Below are 22,212 nucleotides of genomic sequence, written 5' to 3'. Positions count from 1 at the left end.
GTACACGTTTTTTTTTTGTTTTTTTTTTCCTAAAATTATTTTTTTTGCATAGAAAAAAGTTTTTTTAGGTTTTTTGGATCATTCCAACAGAAAAGGTCTTTAGTGACTTTTCTCTAAAAATAATAGTTTTTGACATATAAGCGATTAAAAATTGAAAAATTGCGAAATCAGCCATTTTTAACCCTCAAAAACTATGTGAAAAACTGAAAATTTAAATGTTGCCAAGGTAGGTAGATATTCTTTAAACATCGATTGATGAAATCCCGAAGAGTTTTTTGCAATACACTATTCAAAACTCCTTTGTTTTTTAATTGCTAATCAAGCGTGCGCGACACTATTTTCCACCGTTGCATGTGTATACAGTATGGTGCAAATGAAAGGAATAAATTCGTTTTTTCGCAAACCGGCGACTTTAAGGAAAAATCCCGAAACAGGTTGATTTTTATTTTTAAGTTTTGATATTGTGGCATATATGGTATCCTAGTGACGTGATCCATCTGGACGTGATGACGTAATCGATGATTTTTTTAAATGAGAATAGGGGTCGTGTGCTAGCTCATTTGAAAGGTTCTTCAATTCTCTATCCAGTAATATAAACATTTACATAATTATTCATACAGGGTGTCCAAAAAATTTTTATTAAATTAAATTATTTGACAAAAAAAGAAGAATGTATGTAATTTATTTAATTCAAAATACATTTTACTGCTTTCAAAAATCAGAAAACAAAGTTAATTTCATAAATAAACATTGCTTTTCTCTTAAATTAAATGTTCAAACTTCCAAGAGGCAGGTGGCTGAAGGGAGCTTTCTTGAACACTGAATTTAATCGAAAAGCAATGTTTATTTGTGAAATAAACATTTGTTAGTTTTCGGGTAACAGTAAAATGTATTTTGCATTAAAAAAATTACATACATTCTTTTTTTCAAATAATTTAATTAAAAACTTTTTTTGGACACCCTGTATAAATAATTATGTAAATGTTTATATTATTGAATAGAGAATTGAAGAACCTTTCAAATGAGCTAGCACATGACCCCTATCCTCATTTAAAAAAATCATCGAAAACGTCATCACGTCCAGATGGATCACGTCACTAGTATACCATATATGCCACAATATCATAACTTAAAAATAAAAATCGACCTGTTTCGGGATTTTTCCTTAAAGTCGCCGGTTTACGAAAAAACGAATTTATTCCTTTCATTTGCACCATACTGTATACACATGCAACGGTGGAAAATAGTGTCGCGCACGCTTGATTAGCAATTAAAAAACAAAGGAGTTTTGAATATTCTATTGCAAAAACTCTTCGGGATTTCATCAATCGATGTTTAAAGAATATCTTTCTACCTTGGCAACATTCAAATTTTCAGTTTTTCACATAGTTTTTGAGGGTTAAAAATGGCCGATTTCGCAATTTTTCAATTTTTAATCGCTTATAGTCAAAAACTATCATTTTTAGAGAAAAGTCACTAAAGACCTTTTCTGTTTGGAATGATCCAAAAAACCTAAAAAACCTTTTTTCTATGCAAAAAAAAATAATTTTAGGAAAAAAAAAACAAAAAAAGCGTGTAAACAATTTTTGGCCACCTTTTGGTCCTGGCAACATGCAAAGGGTACCCCCCGTTAAGATAGGCAAAATGCCCTCACTCCCAGAATTCAATTTTATTAATTTTTTTACTTTCTATGCAACTAAAAAATAAGATAACGCGGATTTTTAGCTCGCCACCCCCCTTACCCCTCCCCCCACAGCCAAAAACGTAGATTTTTAGAATTAATTTTTTTTAGTTGGGTTGCAATTGATTTAAAAATTTCAAAAAATTCACACGTGTAGCTGAGGCTTTCACAAAACATGTCCATTTTTTATGGACCCATGGGTCGAGTGTACATAACCTCAAATTTTTTTTTAACTTTTTTAAAACCTATAACTTTTTTTCGGAGAGAGCTACAGGTCCAATTTTTTTTGCATTTTGTGTATTTTATCAAAAGCTATGTATCTGATTTTTTTCAGATTTTTCTGTCAGGTGCGCCATCTTGAAAAATCAAGAAAACTGTTTTTTTAGGGGGTTTTTGGGGATTTTCTCCATTTTATAGACTGCAACATAGATCAACTCAAGGTTTTATTAATAGATTATGTATAATTTAAAATAACTGAGTATATTAGGATATTCAAAAGTTGGGCGAAACACTTTTAAACCCCCCAAAATCCATGTTTTTTTAAAGTTTTGTAAGGATTTTTGCGGGTCTAATTATATTTTTTGTGGTCGATACAGCCTGAATATTTTTTTAATTTTTATTACGTTCTATATGATTTTAAAAAATAGGAGTCACTGTAATTTTAGCCCACTTCCCCTATTCCCCCTCCCCCACAGCCAAAAATGTGAATTTTTCGATTTTATTTTTTTTTAAGTTGGTTTGCAATTACAAATGTTATTCTGAAGCTATTTCTTTGTGGCATTTTTGTAATTAACTATTCTAAATGGTCATTTTTTTTAGTTAAATTGTGTAAATTTAATAATTAATAATTATTAAATTATAATTTACAAAAAATTCACACGCACAAGCTGAGGCTTTTACAGATCATCTATTTTTATGGACCCGAAGGTCGAGTGTACATATTATAACCTCTTTTTTTTGGTTTTTAATAGGTACGTATATTTTTTTGGTGATGGCTGCATGTCTATTTTTTGTGTTTTGTGTATTTTATCAAAAACTATATTTCTGACTTTTTCAGATTTTTCCGTAAGGTGCGCCATCTTAAAAAATCCGCAAAACTGATTTGTTCGGTGCTTTTTAGGGATTTTCTCCATTTTATATACTTCAAAATAGATTAACTCAAGGTTTTTTTTATAGGTTATGTAGGAATAATTTGAAATAACTGAGTTTTTAGGTATATTTTATATAATTTGCTATTGAATAAACTTAAAAACCACCTGCTAGTTTTCACAATCATAAACTTGCCAGGATGACACGTTCAACAATTAAAATTACGTTTTACAATTAAAACTTCCCCTGTTTCCATACCTACGTCAAACTTTGTCCGACTAGATACCATTAACGCGGGATCCAGGCTTAATATTTTTTGAGATAAATACAGCCTGAATATTCTTTTTTTCGTTTTTTTTACGTTTGATGTGTTTAAAAATAAGCCTTAGCTCAATTTTAGCCCTCCTCCCTCTCAACCTGCCCAATAAATCATCATTTTTTCGTTTTCATTTTTTTTCTCAGTATATCTGTTGCTCAGTTTGTCCTCAAGTAAACTACATTTAACAAAATAATTTCAAATTTTTGCAATATTTTTGTATAAAGTAAATATGTCATTGTGATATCTTTTAGGTAGGATACAAAAAACCAAAATAAAACAGAATAATCAATTTAAGAAAAATACATTATTTTAATATATCATACTTCTTGTCGTTTTGTGAATCAAAACATTTTGTTCTTTGTTCATTAGTTTGTATTTAGTAGGTACCCTAATATTATCTTACATTATACATATTGTAATTATTCAAATATGTGCTTGTACCATCTACATAACCTATATCTCTGCTCTGCCTATTAAAATGTCATTTTGCTTCACGTTTACTGCCACGTAAAACACCATAAAAAGAATAAAGAATGTATTACCAAAGAATATATAGCTTCGTATATACCCTTAGCGTATTCGGAGAGTATATTCGTTGGTATTACACTTTACAGTTCTAAAGTCTTCATCGCTGTCTTCGTCTATTACAGGTATAACATCTGTATTGTCAAAGAGTTTTGTAAGATATTCTGCTGGCTTGATGATTTTTGTAAAATATCTTCCATGCGATAAATATCATATTATGGCAGCTACATGCGAACAACAGCCTATGGTTATGGTGCCGTTTCCGCAACTCACATCTACAACAGTATCTATCGTTTAATGTTTTCCAAACCATCTTCGTTTGGCTCATATTGCAAATAGTCCATGCTGTATGCTTGTCCCCATTAGGTAAATTATTCCGATTCATTTTTTTGCACAAACTTGCTCAAAAACAGGTCCTTATAACAAATCCACAAGGTGAAAGGCAGTACCGCGGTCGGAAAATTGTTTAAACAATTTTTTAAACGAATTCAAAAAATCAATTTTTTCACTTAGGACAAATTTGTTTTAGATTCTCTGGATCAACCTGAGCAAAAAAGGCCTCTTGTGATTTTTCTATAAAATTAACTGTTGTCGAGTTACATGCAATTTAAAATTTGAAAAACGCGAAAATAGCCATTTTCAAGGCTTTAACTCGATTAAAAATTATTATTATGAAAGTCATAAAGTGACCAACTCAAAGTTTATATGTATTCGTTATAAAAGGTTATATGTATTGTACACTCGACCTACGGGTCTAAAAAAATAGATATGTTTTTTAGAAGCCTCATAAAATTTTTAAATTAATTGCAACTTTACTAAACAAAAAAAAAATAGAAAAATTGACGTTTTTGTGGGGGCAGGGGAGGGGGTGGTGGGCTAAAAATGCGATTAGTCTTATTTTTTAATCACATATAACGTAAAAAAATGAAAAAAAATATTCAGGCTGTATCGATCTCAAAATATATCATTAAGCCCGCAAAAACCCTTACATAACTTAAAAAAACATGGTTTTTGGGGGGGATTAAAGGTGGTTTGCCCAATTTTCGATAATCCTAAAATAGTTATTTCAAATTATACATAATCTATTAAAAAAACCTTCAGTTGATCTATGTTGCAGTCTATAAAATGGAGAAAATCCCTAAAAACCCCCTAAAAATACAGTTTTCCTGATTTTTCAAGATGGCGCACCTAACGGAAAAATCTGAAAAAAATCAGAGAGATAGACTTTGATAAAATACACAAAATGCAAAAAAACTGGACCTGTAGCCCCCTCCAAAAAAAAGTTATAGGTTTTAAAAAAGTTAAAAAAAAATTTGAGGTTATGTACACTCGACCTACGGGTCCATAAAAAATAGACATGTTTTGTAAAAGCCTCAGCTACACGTGTGAATTTTTTGAAATTTTTAAATCGATTGCAACCCAACTAAAAAAAAATTAAATCTAAAAATCTACGTTTTTGGCTGTGGGGGGAGGGGTAAGGGGGGTGGCGAGCTAAAAATCCGCGTTATCTCATTTTTTAGTTGCATAGAACGTAAAAAAAATTATAAAATTGAATTCTGGGAGTGAGGGCATTTTGCCTATCTTAACGGGGGGTACCCTTTGTTAAAAGGAGTCCTTTTTGAGTAATATTGTGCAAAAAATCCGAATCAGAATATTTTTCCTAGCGGATGCGCAGTGGCTTTCTGGACTAATATAGGTCAAACCTGCAACAGGTATATGTTTTCAAAAAAATTGATAGTGTGTAAAAATTCTTTATTAAATTCAACTAAGTACTTTCGGCAATAGCAAATGCCATCATGAGAGCTTCGTCTTAAAGGTTATAAATTTGACCTCCAGTTATAGCCCCAGTAATCAAGCTTAAAATAGGACAAGACCTCGTAATTTTTACAGAATGGATCGATTTGCTTGAAAGTTTGAGAATAAGTAGTGGATAGTCCAAGGATCAAAATCTATATGATGCCGACAGGCGCTTTTACCATGGGGGTGGTTGCCATCCCATGTCGGGGGTGGAATTTTTTTATTGTATTTTGACCGCAAAATTTGGTAAAAACATTCATTCTAAGCAAAAAACGTTCTATACATTTTTTTGATAAAATTAATAGTTTTCGATTTATTCGCTATCGAAAGTGTTAGTTTTATATCGAAAAAATCAATGTTTTTAATAAGTTTTCTGCTAATAACTCCAAAAGTTTTCGTTTTATCAAAACAACTTTACTTAACAAAAATGTACCTTTTGAAAAAATAAACAACAGTTTTTTTTTAAATTTTCTTTAAGACCAATAGTAATCGAGCTATACTTTATTATGTTAGCTCTTCTTCGTCAAATGCTAAATATTGTAGTTTCAAAGTCAAAAGATGGGAAAACTATGCATTTTTCGAGGATAACTTGTTTAAACTAATTTAAAGTATTTAAAAATATCTATATCCAGAAATAAAAAAGACTCTATCTCAAAAATTAAGTGACTTATAATGAAAAGAATGTCAGTCCCTATTTTTTTCAGCGAAAAAGTGCTCGGAAGCAACCCTCTAATCACCACCCTAATTAAAATTAGCCTTTAACCTTATTTGGTCTTCTTTATTTGTGTATTTTTAATAGGTTCTAGAAGTTTTACCGACTTAGAATGATTAGTTTTAAAAAAAATGGAGTTAAAAGCGAATAATGAATTTTTGTAGTTTGAAAAAAAAATGGCCTTTTCTTCAGAATAGAAAGATCAGCATCAAAGATACGAAAAAATGTTTAATATGAAATTGTAGCTTATTTAATTCCCAAGAACCTGAATTGCAAAAAAAATTTCTATGGCAAAAATTGAGTGAGCTATTGATAATAATTAAAACTTGTCATAACATGCAAAAACTACCTTTACCAACCCTTTCAAAGTCACCTTTTCTTGTGACTAAGGATTTTAAAAAGATTTAATATTAATAGGCTTGTAGATTTTACAAAAACCTAAAAAATTCTTTTTTACCAAACTTTCTAAGATAAAAAATAAAAAAGTTACGGTTAAAAAATTAATATAATTTAAAAAAAAAGGAGAAATCTATTTGGAAGCATAATAATGTAAGTGAGCGGTGTTTTTAGTCATTGGCCTTATTTATTATTCTTTATTTATGTATTATTAATAGATTCTAGAAATTTGACTGGCTTAGAATGATTAGTTTTAAAAAACTGAAGTTAAAAGCGAATAACGAATTTTGTAGTTTGGTAAGGAAAGGTTCCTCAGATTAGAAAGATTAGTATCAGAGATAGGAAAAAACTTTTAAATATGAAATTGTAGGTTATTTAATTCCCAAGAACTTGGTTTGAAAAAATTTTTCTACGGCAAAAATTGAGTGAATCGTAAATGAGTATATCGAAAAACATTGATTTTTCGACATAAAACACTTTTGATAGTGAATAAATCGAAAACTACAAATTTTATCAAAAAAATGGATAGAACATTTTTTGCTTGGAATGAATGTTTTTATGAACTTCTGCGGTCAAAATATAATAAAAAATTTCCACCCCCGAGATGGGGTGGCAACCAACCCCACGGTAAAAGCGCCTTTCGGCATCATATATAGATTTCGATCCTTGGACTATCCACTACTTATTCTCAAATTTTCAAGCAACGCGATCCATTCTGTAAAAATTGCGAGGTGAAAAGCTTCGGTTCCTGAACTATTAGAAGTGTTAGTCTGGGCTGATTATCGGAGAATAGGCCATTTTTGGGAAAAGTTATTTACCAGCAATTTTATTGCTGGAATCGAATCTTATTATTGTATATATTAATAATATAGGTATGCAAAGTCCGCAGATAGTGTGCTACTTTTTTTATAAACAAAATGGCGACCGAAAATCGTGTTTTTTCCAATTTTTGCTCTATAACTCCAAAGATTTTAACTTTACACCAAAAGCACCCAAATAAAAATTCACCGCAATTAAATTCTGCATAGAGACGTGTTTTTCCCGATTCACTTCGATGAAAACTTTCCCCGGAAAAAGCGGGTTTTTCCAACAAAATCTTTAATTTTCAACTAAAATTTTAGATAAGTAATTGTTAATCAATAATTAAATAACTTGGTAATATAAAAGCTCTTTTCGTATAGATTATAATTCCAGAAGCCGATGGAAATTGAATGAACAGTTTAGCAACAATTGAATTGTTAATTAAAAATTTACGGTCGCTATAATAACGACAATAATTATATTATGATGCATAAGAATAACTATGATTTTTTCATAAAAAGACACTATACCTATCTAATGTACTTTACAGAATTGAAATTGGACTATTTAAGCGGCCTCAGAAATATTTTAAAATTATAAACAATTTTTAGGCTTATAAACAAATAGAATATCTCGGGAAATATTAAACTAAATTAAATTGTGAAAACGGTATTCGAAAAACAGCGGCAGAACGCTTCTTTTAAAAGAAAAAACGTTTAATTATGACGAGTGGTTCCTGAGATACAACCGGTCAAAGTTGACCGGAATTTACGGCAAAGATATAAAAAATAAAATCATAATTTTTAAACAATCACCTTTTTATTTTTGTCTTCTTTCTCCACACCAATTTTCATATCTTTAAAATACTCATAACATATATTATTATAATAAAAACTATCGATAATACGTGTGAAAATTGCCAAAAATAGCAAAATTCCAATCAAAAATTAGGTTGGAGAAAATGTATCCCTCAAAGTTCAAAATCAGTATACGTTAAAAAAATGCATTTTCTCGGCTTTCCATGGAGCAATTTCCTTCATTCTTTTTTTGTTCCCAAGTAACTCGAGTAGACTCATCGAACTAACGCATTATTAAATGTCAAACTTGCTTTTGTTTTGTTATAATAAATTAATTAATTTATTATAACACAAAATTTTAATTTGTTTAAATAAAAATTGTTTAAATAATTATACAGCTTTCAAATGAGAATATTTATGTTTTTAACTTTAAAAGGTACACTTGTAGTAAGTTTATCTAAAAAAAAGCCTACAACTGGAAAAAATATGTAGTTTTCTGTTCTTATAAATAAATAAATCTATTATAACAAAACAAAAGCAAGTTTGACATTTATAAATGCATGAGTTCGATGGCTCTACTCGAGTTATTAGGGAACAAAAAAAAACAATGAAGGAAATTGCTCCATGGGAAGCCGAGAAAATGCATTTTTTTAACGTATACCGATTTTGAACTTTGAGGGTTACATTTTCTCCAACCTAATTTTTGATTGGAATTTTGCTATTTTTGGCAATTTTCACACGTATTATCGATAGTTTTTATTATAATAATATATGTTATGAGTATTTTAAAGATATGAAAATTGGTGTGGAAAAAGAGGACAAAAATAGAAAGGTGGTGGTTTAAAAATTATGATCCTATTTTTTATATCTTTGCCGTAAATTCCGGTCAACTTTGACCGGTTGTATCTCAGGAACCACTCGTCACAATTAAACGTTTTTTCTTTTAAAAGAAGCGTCCTGCCGCTGTTTTTCTAATACCGTTTTCACAATTTAATTTAGTTTAATATTTCCCGAGATATTCTATTTGTTTATAAGCCTTAAAATTTTTTATAATTTTAAAATATTCCTGAGGCCGCTTAAATAGTCCAATTTCAATTCTGTAAAGTACATTAGATAGGTATAGTGTCTTGTTATGAAAAAATCATAGTTATTCTTATGCATCATAATTATTGTCGTCATTATAGCGACCGTAAATTTTTAATTAACAATTCAATTGTTGCTAAATTGTTCATTCAATTCCGATCGGCTTCTGGAATTATAATCTATACGAAAAGAGCTTTTACATTACCAAGTTATTTAATTATTGATTAACAATTACTTATCTAAAATTTTAGTTGAAAATTAAAGATTTTGTTGGAAAAACCCGCTTTTTGCGGGGAAAGTTTTCATCGAAGTGAATCGGGAAAAACACGTCTCTATGCAGAATTTAATTGCGGTGAATTTTTATTTGGGTGTTTTTGGTGTAAAGTTAAAATCTTTGGAGTTATAGAGCAAAAATTGAAAAAAACACGATTTTCGGTCGCCATTTTGTTTATAAAAAAAGTAGCACACTATCTGCGGACTTTGCATACCTATATTATTAATATATACAATCATAAGATTCGATTCCAGCAATAAAATTGCTGGTAAATAAATTTTCCTTGTATTTTGCTAATTAGCCCAGAGTATGTGTACAAGTTGATACTTTTTTGTTAAAAAATTGTGAAATAAAAGAATGTAGACGCGACAAATCCGATAACTAAGGACAAAGGAATATTAAATCGGCGTCTTTCGCAACAGTCAAAGATGACGACCTTTAGTTTCACAGTTTCACCCTTTACAAAAAAATGTTTATCATCAGCCCGAACAGCACAAACTTGAATAGCTTAAGATAAACAAATCTGCAAAATTAAAAAAGGAAAATTAGCATGGACTTTATTCGTCAAGCTTAAAAATACGGCATTTACGCTACATAAAAAGCTTTGGTATAAAAATTAGAGGTTCTGAGTAGTGACAACCTAAGCGTTCTAAGCGATCTAATAAATTTCTTGAAATATGGCTCATGGATATTGAAGATCGGGTACAACATCACAAATTAATTAAAATATTAAAGGATAAAGGAGTTGATAGTCAAGATGTATGAATCATAGAAAAATTATACTGGCGTCAAACAGCGACAGCTTGCATAAATGGAAAATCAACAGAAATATGCAAAATAAAAAGAGGTGTTGTAACGTTCCGTTAACTTCTAATTATCTTTATAGTTATTTCATTTTTACTTTTAAACCCGTTTTATCAAAGTATACTTAAAAACAATATCTAATTAATATATTATATATCTTTTGGGGATATATTGGGAACAACATATCATATTGGGAACTTTAATGGCGTAAAGTTGGTAGCGCTCTAGCGGTGAACCTAAGAAATAACTTGACGTCTGGCTTTTGGCTAGCGGAAAAGGATTGGAAATTGGCACTTAAGGTTGGAGTGTGGTTAAGGAAAGGGCGAAGTTCCTCGTATGATTTACGTTTTAAAAAGTTTCAGTGTTCAATATTTTGTATATATTTAAATATATGATAATTACATTATTGAAAGTTTGGTGAACCAAGGAGACTAAAATTACAGATGTGTTTATGAGGATTCTTCGGTAACTACTCAATTTTTTATATACTTAGTCATTTTTTTATATGCCGCTTTTACTGTTTTTTTGAAAGGTTTTTCTCATTATTAGATGCAAATTAACTTCTATTTAGAGTTTATGTAGATTATTCGACGGTTATTTAAGATTCCTTTTAGAAAATTACTATATTCTTTTTGGTTGTACATAACCAAACATTTGAAGTCCTGAATTAAAATCAGAAATTATTATCTATCATTACTTTTGAATATACTTATTCTTTCCTTCTGAGTTGTAAGTTCAATATTTTATAAATTGTCAAATAAATATTCCTGGCCGGCTTCGCATCATCCTGTTTATATACTGTCTGTACTTATAATTATTATATTATGTTAATATCATATTCTTTCAGATAAATATCACATTTCTCATTTAAATTGTCAGTTTACTTGCTATTAGGAAGTCAAGGTCATTATATTGGTTCCATCTTATGATAAGGCCAACTCACAATGAGTTTTTTTCTTCTAATGAGGTAGCTTTTTCTCATTCTTCTTTATTCTAAAGAAAAACATCCTGGGATTCTTCTTCTATGACTTTTCCCTATATTATTTCAAGGAAGTAAAACCGGGATTATGTTTTAGCCCTTCCATGAAGCTTAAGTAAGACTCTCAGAACACCGAGAGGAACCACCTCCAACCCTCTGAAGTCACAAGAGGCAAGCCTAAGGTCTCCAGTCTCCAGTTTTTATAAGGAAGTTTTTGCACCTCCAGGAGGGCAACTTAGCTGGCAGTTAGCACCACCTTTGTGGTAACTTCACCGATAAGGGTTTTCGGTGTACGCTGTGAGGAACACTCTTGGGAGCCATATCTGGTCTAGTGGGTTTGTTTGGGAACAGATATATTTACAGTGCAATAGTTATTCGCCGATACCATTTTACACATTTTTATTAATATCCAGAACATTTACCTGATTCACTGTCATATACCGTGACTATATTTATTTTGTATTCATTTTTTTTTATCTCTTAATATCACCTACATATAATTTAATAGCGTTCCTACACCTGTATGACTATATGTAAAAGAAGATAATTTGGGCCCAAATAACTCTTTTTCCCATACAGTAGTTCCTTACATTTATTGTTTTTTTAGCATTATTATTAGGCTTGTCCTCATTTTTCTTTTCTCTTTTGATAACCATATATTTTAATATTATTAGTTTGTTCTTTGTAATTTAAATTCATAAATTTGCTTGCGTAACTTAACTTCATTTGCATATTAAATTAAATTCAATCCCTAATCACTATCCCCTCAGGATAGCTTTTAGTTTCACTCTTTCAATTTAGGAACCACGAGTCAGAAAAAGGATCTTTGCATCCAGGACTACGTCGGTTCAAATAGGCTGGTTGGCCATCCAACTCATTGAGTTTTATATTTATATTGTTTATTTTAGGTAGGTATTTTGATTAGTCACTTTCCTGTAATATTTAACATTTCTGTACGTATTACAATCGTACGATTATTTGGTGAAGGTTGTTAAAATCTAAGTAGTTATATTTAATAAATATTTATTTGTTTTTGCATATCAATTATTTTTTGTTTCTTTTCCCTCACTTTTGACTTTATTGATTTAATTTATTGAATATTTTACAGCAGTGTAAGATACCTGGGAGGTTGGTCAATCCCGATCTTCTGGCGCCCGCAATTTAGTCTATTTTATTTATCTCTTATATTTTTCTATTTTTATTATATTATTATTTATTCTATCTATTTTATAAGCCTCTCTTTTTATATTCATATTTCTGGTTCTAGTCATCATCCCTCTTTAGTTTAAGCTACTGTTCTTCGACAGGCATGCAAACGAGCCGTACCCATCCTTGAGTGTCAAGTCGTTCTCTTGCATTTCTTGCTAGCCAATTCTATTTAGTTTGCCTCTGTCTCCCCATACTTCTATTATCAGTTCATCACCTGTCCTCCTTCACTCATTTCATCATTTTTGTTTTACAAATACTACTGCAAAGTAGCATTTTGTTACAGTGTCAGACAGGGTTGTATACCGTCCCCACTGTTATTCAATTTATATTCAGACAGAATGTTTAAAGGCTGTATGACACTATGCATTTTCTTGTATCATTTCTAATATCGTTTCTGATATGTCAAAAAAATGTATAGTGTCATACACAGATACAAGAAACGATACAAGCATTTGTGTCAGGCACAGATTCTTGTACAATAACTGCGCCAATTTCGGCGCAAAGAGCAAAAACGTAAAACCTGCTGGTAAAACTTCTAAATCTCATAATGGCGGCTGAAAATGAGATCATATGATTTATGTCTTGATAAATTTATTTGTGTTTTGTAGGTATTATTTATAAATATTTTATTGATACTTAATGTACCGTTTGGTATGGACTACTGTTCTACTAATAACCATATATTTAGAATAACTTTGGGTTTCATATTGCATAATTTTTTAATAGAGGAAAATACAATAGTTCCAATTTGGATCAAACTGAAGATAATTATAACGCTGTGTCTAGGTACACGCTAACGTGTACGCAAATAAAAAAGTTAGGTACACGCGAATTAAACTTCATCAAGCCAGTGACGTCATTATTTAGCGTGCTCAGTGACTTTATATTTTGGTACACGCTATTTTGATATGTTTAGTGTTTGTTGTTTCTTTGATAGAAAATATTTTTATTAAGGGAAGGGGAAGGGAAGCAAAGCTATTCAGATGTTTCAAACTTAATTGTAATAAAACAATATGTATATAAAAGTATATATTCAGGTTAGCAAAATAAATATTAGTTAACATGATATATACAAAATACTACTAAAATAATTTTTATACGTAACGTAAGTTAATTACTTATACCAGTTTATATTGGTGTTTATTTTTGCTGTGGTGTTTATTTTTATTTATACAGCGAGTTGAACTTGTTACGATTTTCATAGAAAATTGGTTATAACTTTGTAAATACCCTGTATAACATAATAAACCTTAAGTTAAGAAGATTTCGAACATAAAATAAAATATAGGGTGTTCCATTTAAAAAAACATAAGTTTGGTCTGCAACTATATTATCGAACGCCCTGTAACATTCTAACTAATTTTAGTAATTTTGTAATATGAACCTCAAAGTTTGCTAAAATTTTTGTTACTAACTTTTATTGCTATCTATTACTATAGCGGATCTACTGAGCTTTATCACACTAATCAATCGCCCCGTATATTTTATCTTATTACTTCTGCTGTCCTTAATCACGAATTTTTATCTCTTATCTTTTTCATACTGTTTTAGAATGTTGTTAAACTTATTAAATGAACTCAGTAATTGTCCACACTCCATAGTTAATTTTAAAAAAACACTAATAGTGTAGGAAACAAAGGTTGAACCTTGCAAAATGGACACAAGTCCGGTTTTATTTATTTTCTGGTATATCAAGGGGTGCTTATTATAAGACTAACTTTTTCTGAAAAAATTTCGCCCCGGAACCTCCCTTTTCACCCCTTTAAAGGGGGTAATTTGTGGTTTTTGCGGAACGTAGCCCTTCCTGTAACTTTTACAAAAAATTTCTTTTATAGAAATATGAAGGGGACTATATTTTCTACGATTTATTTTCGATACCATCTCTCTATCATCCACCTTTTACCGGGGGTGGCGCCCTAAAGTTGACAAGTTTTTAAAAAAGATGTTTTAAATAAAAATATATTTTTCCCTAACTGTAATGGAAATTAAGAAGAAATCCTGGGGCAATGATTCACAAGTAATTGACTGATTTTTGGTATAGGTTTCACTTAAGGGTAATTGCCCTTTTTTTAATTACAGGGTGTTACATTTTAAAAAACCTCTTTTTATACCATCTGAACCGTTTATGCTAGAGTAAAAAGACTTTCAGCGATTACCCATGTACTGGTGCTATTTACAAATTTGTATAATGCACCCCCATTTTTTCCCTGGAACCACCCCAAAAAAAGAAGAATTAATAAATAAATTGATTTTCTTGGAATCCTTCACACACAATGCCCTTTATTAATATGCTTCATATATCATTTTGTGCAAGTTATTATTACCCATACATGGACACCAAAAGCAATTTCCTAGTGCAACCCCTGTAGCAAAAAAAAAATAAATAAAATGGGGGGTTGAAAATTTTTTTTTGGTTTTTGCTTTTTGATCCATATGGGCATATGCTTCATCAATAGTGCTTTTAAAAAATATATATGGTTATTGCAACATCTCTGCGAAAACCACCCCTATCCTTGAAAATATACTGCAGAAACTACCCCTATCCCTTGGCGAGCATGTTTTTACGATTTTCTCATTACCTATGTATTCTTTTTAAACAAAGCTTATACAAGGTTAAAGACCACTATTTACTCTAAAAATCATGTCCTATTCATTTTTTCGTATAAGTAACCGTTACGGCACAGTGGCGCCGTAAACCTCATATATGCTTTGGCGGGCTCCAGTTTTTGTTTTTTTTTTCGTCATCTGTTCGTTTTATTGATAAAGTACTTATGCAAAATAAAACAACACAGTGTAACCTACAAATTATGACTTATGCACATTTTACATTCTTTGCTCCCCAAAGCCACAGTGGTGGCCCAAAATAAATTTTTGCATATTTTCGCCACCTACATGCATTTTATTGCATTAATGCTACCTTAACAGCACAATATTTACCCTTAGGTGGTCGCTACGCAGTGGCGGATCCAGGGAGAGGTGATGAGGGTGATCACTTCCCCCCCTCTCAAACCAAGTGATATTATATTCAAAGATTATAAAAATATTCATTTATTTTTATAGAAATTTAACCAATTGGCACCCCCCTCTTAACGATGCTGGATCCGCCACTGTCGCTAAAGCATAAAAAGTCATTCTTATAAAAATAATATTAATATAATATAAGTATTTCAATAAAAATAAATGAATATTTTTATAATCTTCAAATATAATATCACTTGGTTCGAGAGGGGTGGGGGTGATCGCCCCATCACCCCTCCCTGGATCCGCCACTGCTTAGCGACCACTTAGGGGTGAATATTGTGCTATTAAGGTAGCATTAACGCAATAAAATGCGTGTAGGTAGCGAAAATATGAAAAAATTTATTTTGGGCCACCACTGTAGCTTTGGGGAGCAAAGAATGTAAAATGTGCATAGGTCATGATTTGTAGGTTACACTGTGTTGTTTTATTTTACATAAGTACTTTATCAATAAAACAAACAGATGACGAAAAAATAAACAAAAACTGGAGCCCGTCAAAGCATATATGAGGTTTACGGCGCCACTGTGCCGTAACGGTTGCTTAAACGAAAAAAATGAATAGGACATGATTTTTAGAGTAAATAGTGGTCTTTAAGCTTGTATAAGTTTTGTTTAAAAAAAATGAATAGGTAATGAGAAAATCGTAAAAACATGCTGGATAAGGTATAGGGGTAGTTTCTGCAGTAAATTTTCAAGGATATGGGTGGTTTGCGCAGGGATGTTGCAATAACCATATATATTTTTGAAAAGCACTATTGATGAAGCATATGCCCATATAGACCAAAAATCAAAAAACAAAAAAAAAATTTTAACCCCCCATTTTATTTATTGTTTTTGGCTACAGGGGTTGCACTAGGAAATCGCTTTTAGTGTCCATGCATGGGTAATAATAACTTGCACAAAATGATATAAGAAGCATATTAATGAAGGGAATTGTGTGTGAAGGATTCCAAGAAAATCACTTTATTTATTAATTCTTCTTTGTTTTTGGGTGGTTCCGGGAAAAAAATGGGGGTGCATTATACAAATTTGTAAATAACACCAGTACATGGGTAAGCGCTGAAAGTCTTTTTACTCTAGCATAAACGGTTCAGATGGTATAAAAAGGGGTTTTTTAAAATGTAACACCCTGTAATTAAAAAAAGGGCAATTACCCTTAAGTGAAACGTTTACCAAAAAATCAATCATCTATTTGTGAATAATTTTCGCAGCATTTCTTTTTAATTTCCGTTACAGTTAGGGAAACATATATATTTTTTTAAAAACATCTTTTTTAAAAACTTGTCAAATTTGGGGCGCCACCCTTGCTAAACGGTGGATGATAGAGAGATGCTGTCGGAAATAAATCGTAGAAAATATAGTCCTCTTCATATTTCTATAAAAGAAATTTTTTGTAAAAGGTACAGGAAGGGCTACATTCTGCAAAAACCATAAATTACCCCCTTTAAAGGGGTGAATAGGGGGGTTCCGGGGCGAAATTTTTTCAGAAAAAGTTAGTCTTATAATAAGCACCCCTTGATATGCCAGAAAAAAAATAAAACCGGACTTGTGTCCATTTTGCAAGGTTCAACCTCTGTTTCCTACACTATAAACAAGTAAGAAATAAGGAAACTCTACAAATCAATATTAAAGTGTAAACATAAGACGATTAGACAAATTCTAACCACACTCTGACACTCGCGATACTTACAGATACTTAATAACACAGCATACACGCGGCTCAAATTAGCGTGTACCAAAAAACCCAGTCATAGTACACGCTAAATAATGACGTCACTGACTTGATGACGTTTAAGCGTGTACCTAACTTTTTTATTTGCGTACACGTTAGCGTGTACCTAGACACAGCGTAATTATAATGCAAATATTTTAGCACAAATATCAAAACAAAATAAAAAACACAAATAATCAACAGTCAACGTAAAAATTCTAGTTATTATAACAATAAAATATTTGTTTTTAAAAGTTTATAAATTTTATAAAATCCTTAAAATCAGCTGTAGACGCAGTACTACCATACCAATGTAAGGTGACAGGGTGACAAACAAAATTTCGACCAATCACGTGCCGAATTTCATACAGTTTTCGATACAAGAACTTGCATAGTGTCATACAGGGCACAAATGTACATACAAGAAATGATACAAGAAACGATATCAGAAACGATATTAGAAATGATACAAGAAAATGCATAGTGTGATACAGCCTTAAGGAAGCGCTGCATAATTTGGAATGGGGTGTGAAAGTTAATGGAATTCTGATAAATACAATGAGATATGCAGACGACACAGTTATTTGAAGTGATGATATGAATGGATTACAACACCTTTTAAATGCTATTGACACAGTGGGAAGAGAGTTTGGCCTAAACATAAACTGTTCAAAAACAAAATACATGCTATTTAGCCGTTTGGCCCATAAAGATTCACGGTTATATGTTGATGGTCATATAATTCAAAGAGTACCTACCCACTTTTAAATATCTTGGTTGCCATATTACTGAACAACTAGATCCAGATAAAGAAATAACATGTAGAATCGAGGTAGCCTGCACGACATTTTTAAAAATGAGGTCATTCTTCTGTAATGATAACTTGCAACTTCAACTTCGAAAGCGCATGATTAAATGTTACATTTGGTCAGTCCTCTTGTATGGTGTCGAAGCATGGACATTAAAAATATCCACCATTAATCGTTTGGAGGCCTTTGAAATGTGGCTGCACAGACGTACACTGAAAATACCATAGACGGCTATGCTGACAAATGTGGCAGTCCTTAAGAGAGCAAATGCTGCCCGCGAGCTGCTTAATAACATCAAATATAGAAAGATGGCCTATTTTGGACACGTAGTAAGGGGAGACCGGTATAATATTCTTCAACTTATTATGATGGGTAAAATCGAAGGACGCAGAGGAATTGGTAGAAAGCAAGCCTCTTGGTTGAAGAATATCCGGGAGTGGACAGGAATAAAGAAAGCAGAACAACTATTTCGAATAGCTCGAGACAGAGACAGTTTCGCCATGTCAATCGCCAACGTCAAGGGGACTTGATAGGGCACGTTAAGAAGAAGGATATTAAAGTTGAAATTTGATATGGATCTGTATAGGTATATATATAAACTCTTTACTTAAAAGAAGATCAATATTTTTTATATTTTTCTTTGAAGAAAGAATGTAGATAAGAAATGTGAATACTGATTTTCACATTTAAGAGTTTGACTCTAATATTGGGGGTAGAAAAAGATTGTTGATAATTAAAAGGGTCGTTATTACTAAGATTAATAATGGGAAAACCATGGGGAGGCGATCAACATGTCTGCAGTATTTGAAGTTAAAGAATTATTGATGAATGTCGACTAATACATGGAGAAATCTTGGAAAGAGTGACTCATGGATTTAATAATAGGCTTGCACATTGTCAGGGGGTTGCATTTTGAACATTTGAAGTAATTTTTTAAAATTATTATTCTCATTGGTCTTGATAAGTAAAGGACACCGCACAAATATAATGTCACTGATATTCAATCGAATTTACATGAATAGATTCGTTATATTTTTCATAAGATGAAAATGGTGTCCTTCACCGCATACATCTTCATTTTTAATTTTGAAGTGATTTATTTCTCGTTTTAATGTTTTTTTACCAAACTGGTATGTATGAATTATTAGGAATATAGAATATATTAAACTGCTCGTCAAAAGTTAGGGATATAGAAAAATATATCCCTAACAAAAGTTTGAGACACCTTGTACGGAGGAAAAGGCTCAAAGGCGAGTATACAGTATACGTCGATGTTATGTTGTAGTCTCATATTTTGTGAATATTTATTTTTTTTTATTTTTCTGATATCTTTAATAACAAAGAAACTGGACGGAATTACTCTTTAATATGTGTTTTAACTGACGACATGCGTCACACATGTTAAACATAGAAACACATATTAAAGAGTAATACCGTCTAGTTTCTTTGTAATTAAAGATATCAGAGAAATTTAAAAAATAAAATATTCAGAAAATATGAGACTACAACATAATATCGAGGTATACTCACCTTTGTGCCTTTTCCTCCCTACAAGGTGTCTCAAACTTTTGTTTCGGTTAAAACACATGTCAAATTACAAAACCGTCTATTTTTTTTTGTTTCTAAAGATATCAGGGACATTCACACAACAACATGTTCACAAAACATAAGACTACAATATGATTCTGATGTATACTCACATTTGTACCTCGTTCTCCCTACAGGGTGTCTCAAACTTAACATAAGAAAAACATTTCTTTTCTTTCAGTATAAGTACAAAAAATAAGTTTAAGTAAACCTTTTCACAACTATGTAAATACTAAAGAAAAATCTAAAGTAATAAAAAAATAGCGGAATCCGTCTGTTCGTGAAAAAATCCACTATAAAAACAGCATAATTTTCTATATCCCTAACTTTTGATGAGCAGTTTATATTCAATATAGTATAGGAATTAGGCATTTAGTTAAAGAACATCGGAATAAATCGAGTTTTACAGTTCACAAGATACAGCACCTATCGACTTACAGCTTTTTGCATTTTTATATGACACCAGGCAAAAACTCTACAATAGTAAAATGGGTGTAAGTGCATAATTGCATTTACAGTGCATGAAATGCAGCCGAAAGTGCATAAACATGTCAAAATCAGTATATTAAGGGTCAAATTTTGTGACTCGGGGAAGTCGAGCACCTATCGACTTGTAACTTTTTACATTGTGTTCGCATGACATCAGGAAAAAAGTCTACAGCAGAAAAATGAGTGGAAATGCATAATTGCATTTACATGCATAAAAAGCATCCAAAAGTGCATAAACATGTCAAAATCAGAATATTACGAGCCAGATTTTGTTACTCGGGAATTTTTGGGGTCACTGAACATGAATACGCCATCAGAACCGAACCGACCACCGGAGCACCTGGTGCCCAGGGTCACTCCTAAGACACGTTATCATCCTCTGGAGTTTCTAGAGTTTTCGGCCACTAAATTGATGCAAACAGATTACTTGGGGGTTTTGGGGTTGCTGAACACCAATACGCAATTAGAACTGTCCCTCGGAGCACCTGGTGCCCAGGGTTACAGCTAAGGCACTTCATCTTCGAGTTTCGAGGGTTTCGGGCACTAAATTGATGTAAACAGATACAGACACATAACAGTAAATCCAGAAAACTCCACGAGTACTCCGTTTGCACCAATTTAGTGTCGGAAATTCCAGAAGATGACCCTGGGAATTATATGCTTCGAGAGTCGGTTCCGATGTCATATTCGTGTCCAGCAACCCCAAAAATCCCCGAGTAATCTGTTTGCATCAATTTAGTGCCAAAAACCCTCTAAATTCCAGAAGATGACGTGCCTCAGCCGTAACCCCGGGCAGCAGGTGCTCGGAGGGCCAGTGCTGACGACGTATTCGTATTCAGTGATCCCAAAAACCCCCCAAGTAATCTGTTTGCATCAATTAATGACGAAAACCCTCGAAAACTCCAGATGACGAGCCTCAACAGTAACCGTGGGCACCAGGTGCTCCGGGGGTCGGTTATGATGGCGTATTCATGTTCAGTGACCCCAAAAACTCCCGAGTAACAAAATCTGGCTCGTAATATACTGATTTTGACAGGTTTATGCACTTTTGGATGCATTTTATGCACGTAAATGCAATTATGCATTTCCACTAATTTTTCTATTGTAGACTGTTTTCCTGACGTCACACAGTGGTCCAAAATCACAAAAAATTGGTCAAAAGTAAAAAAAAATCGACTTTTCGAGAATATTATTACATTTTCTAAAAGTGAATTAAATTCCCTATTCAGTGTTGACAACTTTAGAGCTATATATCCTATACCTGAATTTTCAGTTCAATTCAAAGTTGACCTTCGCACGGAACAGATACGCAGTTAAGAATAACGAATATTTTATTCGCACAGTCTTGTGCGTGTATCTCGAGAACGAAGTGCGCAAATTCAATTCTGTAAATGGAGGATATTCGTGGAGCAATTTATAATAAAAGTCGATAATAACAAAATATTTGTATACGTGTTATAATTATATTTTCAGATAGCCAAATAGTTATGTATTCCATCGTATTCCAAGATGTTACTACAGCGTTTCCTAACAGGTGGGTCTCGACACACTAGTGGGTCGCGGGCGGATTTTAGGTGGGTCGCGGCGTGACTCTTACAGTAGCTGAATAACGTACATGTATATCATTATGGGTGAGGGATGGGTCGCGAATAGGAAAAAACATCAGAAGGTGGGTCGCCAGACATAAAATGTTGGGAACCACTGTGTTACTACAATGATCTTTTACCTTACATTTTTCTCTTTCAAATACAACAAAAATTAGCTGCCACTATCTGCCCCTCTGGTTTTCCGATAATTTTTTGTACAAGCGCTGTGGGCTATTAGTTTCAATATGAATCGTTAACAACCCAGAATAAACAAATCATGCTGCGGCATTCAGGTAGTTGTTATGTCTGTAGATCTTTAGTTATTACAAGATCGTAGGGTAAAATCGTAGATACAAGGGTCAAATACAGTATTGTTGAAAAATAAAGTAAAAATTAGTTTTGACTTTCATATCGTTAATAATCCAAATTAACGTTGGATTGCATCCGCCATTTTGTTTTTTGAAATTTCGATTTCGGATTCATAATCAGCAACCTCAAAAACCCCCGGATATCAAATTTCGACGGTATTAAGTATATTTACAAT

General features: G+C 32.0%; 1 protein-coding gene and 1 long non-coding RNA gene across 2 annotated transcripts in view; one reads left to right on the top strand and one right to left on the bottom strand.

Moving 5' to 3' along the window:
• The window catches only part of LOC126889838 (syntaxin-6), a 102,403-nt gene that overhangs the window by 17,403 nt on the left and 62,788 nt on the right, over positions 1-22,212 (bottom strand). The window lies entirely within an intron of this gene.
• On the top strand, positions 10,102-12,301 carry LOC126889839 (uncharacterized). The gene is made up of 2 exons (XR_007700188.1): positions 10,102-10,743; positions 11,355-12,301. It is a non-coding gene; the product is annotated as an uncharacterized LOC126889839 (long non-coding RNA).

The sequence above is a fragment of the Diabrotica virgifera genome, chromosome 8, assembly GCF_917563875.1.
Source record: "Diabrotica virgifera virgifera chromosome 8, PGI_DIABVI_V3a".
Taxonomy (NCBI): domain Eukaryota; kingdom Metazoa; phylum Arthropoda; class Insecta; order Coleoptera; family Chrysomelidae; genus Diabrotica; species Diabrotica virgifera.
Note: the sequence above shows the minus strand (reverse complement) of the source record. Positions and strands in the feature narration are given on the sequence as shown.